Below are 6,000 nucleotides of genomic sequence, written 5' to 3' on the forward strand. Positions count from 1 at the left end.
GGTGTGTTATGATACTGTTATCTCGGGATTAGTCGTTGAAGCCATCTAGGTCATGTTGGTTAGACCTAGGGCCTCCACATACTGAAATGGAAGATGGATAGCGTGGAGATCGGTGGGGACAAATAATAATAAAAAAAACCCACTACACTTAAAAAAAAATATGTAAAATTGCTTCAGTTATTTTGAATCAATCGTGTTAATAAATTTCCGATAGAACTAGAGTAATCTAGACTAACGATAATTAATTTGTGTGATTGGAGATATAGTTTAATTATTTTTATTTAGCACAACTTTCATGCTTATAGCATATTCAGTCTCTTCAGTGCGCTATGGTCCAAACACTTTAGTGCATCAGTTTGATTGGAGGGGGGGGGGGGTAGGCGGGGAAAATGGGGGGGGGTACCTGGGAGAAGGTTTCTGTGCTGCCTTTCAAAAGCAATTTAAAAAAAAAAATTGCTCGAGTCTAAAGTCAAATTCTTGCCTCCACGACAGAAGACCGATAGTATTTGCCACTGAGTTATTTGAGTATTTATAAAAATAGGTTTTATAGTCTATTGTTAGTAAGAAGTTTGTAGCGAACAACTTTATTTTTTACACAAAGTGTGACAAAGCTTATTCCCCCTTAGCTTTAGTACATGACGACTAATTAATCGACTAACTGATTAATGTTTTGATTGATTCATGTGTTGCCATTGACACTGAATAATTGTGAAACATTACAACTTGATCTAAGAATGGGAAATGGGAGAAATAACATGTTGAAGATTACACTCAGACAGACAGGCTGACAGATGGAGTGAGTTAATATAATCTTTGTAATAATTTAAAAGAACGTGGATTCTAAAAGGAATAGCATCCTGACATCAAGGGAGATAACCGCGAAAAAATAGACTTTTAGATACAGCTGCTAAGTTTGTACTGACACTCGTGTATTACAGTACGTTCGTGATTCACACTGTGAAATAGATCTAGATCTGACATTGCAATAAAAAACAACAACACCATTCTGCAGTGGCGTAGATTGGGTGGGGGGAGGAGGGTCCAAATTTCAACATCCCCCAGAGTGGGATCCCCTAACGAGTGTCAGAATTTTATTTTTAGATTAAATATTACGTCATAATGTCATGATGTCGAATTTCAAAATGTAGGGGCCCCTAAATCTCTTGCTACGCCACTGCTATGCTGATCTTTTTTTTTTTTTTTAGATTGAGGTAAGAAAAAAAGAAAAAAAAAAGGGGGGGGGGGGAGGCGGAATATATTTGATGGCGTGAGCTAACAGAAATACAACACATAATGGGCGTAGTGCACTGACATAGATACAACTGATCCTTTTGAGTAACTACATTATTTCACTGTAACACTTCTTTCCTGTTGGATGTAGATTTGAAATAAAACGTGGGAATAGACTCGCTCAGGACCGACACGCCTGGAGGTAGCCGATTGGTGGCCTATGCCCCAGACGGAATTTCAGAGATATGATTACTTGTAAGGGAAAAACTTTCGTCTTACTACAATACCTCTATTCAACTCGTAACTTCGTGGAAACTTCAAAAACCTAGGCGGGTGGGCACTGATCTCAAAAACGTCTCTAACGATTTTCCTAGAAATATAACAGTAATTCATCTCGCTAAAAAAGAATTACTAGCTCGTTAACCAGGATTATTTGTTCGGGGTGGGGGGTGGGGGTGGATCGGGGTAAAATAAGTTTCTTTTTTTTTCTAATCTAACATTCTTCAGTTATTAAGAGCAAAATAATGTAGGTTGTATAAAAGATATATTGTTTTTTTTAAATAATTGTTTTTTTAAATTATCTTGTTTTACCATCAAAATAATTGAAATTATAAAGTCGTTTGACATATACTGCGGTAATAGTACTTTTATAACGGATGTCATTGTCATTGTTCTTTCTTAAACAGAAGGCATAAGTTGAACCTGATTAAAATGTAAAAGTTAATTCCACAGCCAGTACAAGCTCAAGCGAAACGTACATGTTTTTAAACATGTAAAGATCCTGTTTGTCCTTTTGTAATCTACTCTAAAAGTACACATTTGATTGCAATGATTTTGTCACTTTTTAAAAAATATTTATATTTAGAATCTAGAAGATTTGAACCCAGAAAAATTAATAGATCGACATTCAAACAAAATAAACAAAATAACAGACGGAAAGAAAGAAAGAAAGGAAGGCAGACAGACAGACAGACAGACAGACAGGCAGACAGACAGACAGACAGACAGACAGATAGACAGACAGACAGACAGACAGACAGACAGACAGACAGACAGACAGACAGACAGACAGATAGATAGATAGATAGATAGATAGATAGATAGATAGATAGATAGATAGATAGATAGATAGATAGATAGATAGATAGATTAATAGATAGATAGATAGATAGATAGATAGATAGATAGATAGATAGATAGATAGATAGATAGATAGATAGATAGATAGATGAATGGACAGACAGACAGACTGACAGATAGAAAGATAGAAAGATAGAAAGATAGAAAGATAGAAAGATGGATGGATGCATGGATGGATAGACACTGTTTAGTGACAATTGTTATCTCTTCTCCATAAAACTGTTCTCATTTCAATCTCGCGCTATCCAGTAGCCTGTGATGTCATTGACCTGTTTTCTACTAAAATATAAAAAAAAACTACATTGCAAATGCAACGAATTTTTTCGTTTTTAAAAGAAAGACCACCTTTGCATCCCCCATGAAACATTTTGGACATCTGGACATAGAATTGAATTAGGCCTAAAATATATATTTTAGATTACTCAAATAGATGTGCCTTGGCATGTTTGGCTATATATCTAGAGATATTTCTTTTTTGGATGTGTCAGGCTTTTGCTCCCAAATGGGTGTCACGCCACTGACTAAAGTTGAAAGAAGTGATTAGTGGTGACACCTAGTGTTCTATACCGACTGGTAGACATACAGGGTAATTCTTCTTTCTACATATGTATTTTCTTCAAAATATTGATCTTGAACGAATAATCAAATTAAACAAATGGAATTTTTATATTTCTTGCAAAATCCAGCACATTCTTTCACCCGGCATTCATCAAACCACATGGGGTGACATGAAAAAAAAAATGGAGAGAATTAAAAAAGGGGGGAGCAACTTATGTCAACACTCACACACGCATGTGATTACTTCCCCTTCTGGTTGGGTAAGAGTTTCCAAGTCATAGGCGAAGCTAGGCATTAAGTCAACTTTTAACTACCCCAGAAACGAGCCCACGGAAATACACATGGAAATATTTGGACACTTTTGTAAAGTGCTTAGATAAACGGACCCTGTCAGCGGGAGGGAAGCGCGGGGGTGGTGTTCTCAATTGTACAACTGTCCATTGCCAACTGTGTGAAGGCAAAGTCTAAAATGATGGCGTAGATATACAACTGTACCTTTTTTTTTTCCCAACCGAGGAAGTATAGTGGTGGAGAGGATGAGGGGGGAGAAGGCGTTTGGCTTACAAGTGTTGAAAACAAACTTTGCCGTTGAGATGTTTGCTGGGAAAACAAAGTTGAAAGCCCTTACAATTGTTGACCAATTCCAATGTTACAAGTCCATGACCAAACTGACTGGACGTGTACATAGAGGCAACCAGTACACAATTGGTACACCCTACATATTGGAACATGGTGAACAACACTTTGTTGTGGGTCCTGTCCAGCGCTCTGTTATCATTTGTTGATATTGGAACAATGACCACCCCATAATATTTAAGTAATCTTAACCCGGCTCTCCCGAGATATTCGCTTTGCTAGAAGATATCAACGAACTCTTAGGCTGAGTCTCGTCATGTTCCTGTGTCTGAGTAACTCTAGTAAATGAGAATCTTACTCACGTATTGCTTCACATTGAAAGGGGAAAATGAAGAAGCAGGAAGACAAAGAGAGAAAGACACATTTCTTGTTAAGAATTGTTTAAAGTGCTCCTTTTTGTGCTCTAGTAATATTAGTGTCTGGGACCGGTTGCATGAATCAGTCAAGAAAAACAATGACGTGGTAGATTTTTAGTTTCTAATGTACATGCATGACTATGGGTACGTGAATAAAGTAATTATCTTCTATTTATAAGATAAGAATAGGAAAAAAAAGACAGAGCAAATAAACCAAATAGTTCTTCTACATGTTGTGAAGTGATTACTTTGTTGCTAGTAACAATCTTAAACCATTCTTGTATTTGATGTAGTGACTTCATATTTATTAAACAATGAGACTCATGCAGTAGATGTGTGTGTGTGTGTGTGTGTGTAAGTCCTTGTGTCCCAGGAGTCACAATTGCATTCAATTTATTGTACTTGATGTAAAAACAAATATGTTTCATTTTCTTTTCATTTTTTAAATACATTTCTTTCTTATTCATTTAAAAAAGTTTAAACAAGGAAAAACAAAATAGAAAGATTACAAATTTTATGGCCCAGAAAGTCTGGACTAGAAAACAATGAGCTCCACTATCACAATGTTTAGTGCAAACAATCTGAACCACAGACTAGCAATCAGATACCTTTCCTAAACCTTTCCCAAACCTTTCCTAAATCTTTTGTAACCTTTTCTAACTTTTATAAACCCTTCCATGATTGTCTCTAATCCTAAACGTTTCCTCAACCAACTATCAAACTCATAAATGTTTCTTTATTACAAAATAATGACAACCTGAACTACCAGATATTCAATAACCTGAAAACTTGCAGAAATGTCTAAAACGTAAAGGGGCATAATCGAATTGGGTGGTGGAGTGAGTAGGTAAGGTTGTACAACTTTTCTCTTAGTCCCAGGACAAATACCAGCAAGGACGCCTCACTGTTTTCACTGTATTTTGAAAGCGGTTTGAGGTGTCTAGGAAAACTAAGTCAACTCACGCAATTGCAGGGACAGTGCATGAAAAGGGTGTGGGGAGAGAGAGAGACAGAAGAGAGACAGAAGAGAGACAGAAGAGAGACAGTGTAGAGACAGAAGAGAGACAGAAGAGAGACAGTGTAGAGACAGAAGAGAGACAGAAGAGAGACAGTGTAGAGACAGTAATCAGAATGTTAAGTCTTTGTTTGCGTCAAATGAAGAGAGGGGCTAACTAAAGTACCACCTTCAGACCACGAGGTCTATAGGGCAGATGATGTAAAGGCCATCTGTTTCTGTGGCCAATGGTTAAATAGGCTGTCATGTGGCCAGCACAACGACCCACCACTTTTACTTTTCCCCTACTAATGTAATAGGCGCCCTAAGAACTCCGAAATTAAAAATACAAGTTTTTCATCTAGATTTGAACCGAAAGCCAAGCGCTTTGACACTCAATCACCGCTCTATTTAAGATTTTAAATAATGCTTTAAATTTTTAAAAAGTTTGTCTATGATTCATTTCTAAGAAATCCAATGAATGCTGCAAGGCGAAGCAAGAGAAAGAATAAAGTGTGTGTGTGTGTGTGTGTGTGTGTGTGTAGGGATATAGTCCCGATATGGTACTGTACTAGAGGTAGGGCGAGGAATGCTTACATCGGTGCCAACTTGCTAACTAATATAAGTAACATACATAATAGTATTAATAGACTATACTTAGGTAACGCAATAAACTTTTCTTGCATGTCACCGATAAGATAAGGATTTCAAAGGAACTAGCATGGAAATGCCCTTCACTACCGAATAGTTTTCCTCCTCTGACTAACTACACAACAATCGTCCGCGTAGCGCAGGGGATAGCGCGCTGGACTTCTAATCCAGAGGTCGCGGGTTCGAATCCCGCCGTGGATGACTAGTATTTTTTTTCTCTACTTTATTTTTATTCTGAAACATTTGGTGTTCGATTTCTGTCATATCGTTTTTAAATTCAAAAACAAAACATTAGACAAACAATGTTTAGTAACCGGTCCCGGCTTGGTACTTGACAAAAGTAGAAAATAAATATACAAAGCAAAATTTGCAAAATCTTTTATAAACTACAAGATAACACAATAAAAGGTTTTATGTCAGCGCTGCCGAAGAGTA

The 6,000-nt window shown here is 36.9% G+C and overlaps 1 non-coding gene across 1 annotated transcript; it reads left to right on the plus strand.

The window, feature by feature from the left end:
• Positions 1–5,693: 5,693 nt before the first annotated feature.
• Trnar-ucu (transfer RNA arginine (anticodon UCU)) lies at positions 5,694–5,766 on the plus strand. The gene has a single exon. It is a non-coding gene; the product is annotated as a tRNA-Arg (tRNA).
• Positions 5,767–6,000: the final 234 nt, after the last annotated feature.

The sequence above is a fragment of the Biomphalaria glabrata genome, chromosome 8 (assembly GCF_947242115.1).
Source record: "Biomphalaria glabrata chromosome 8, xgBioGlab47.1, whole genome shotgun sequence".
Lineage (NCBI taxonomy): Eukaryota > Metazoa > Mollusca > Gastropoda > Planorbidae > Biomphalaria > Biomphalaria glabrata.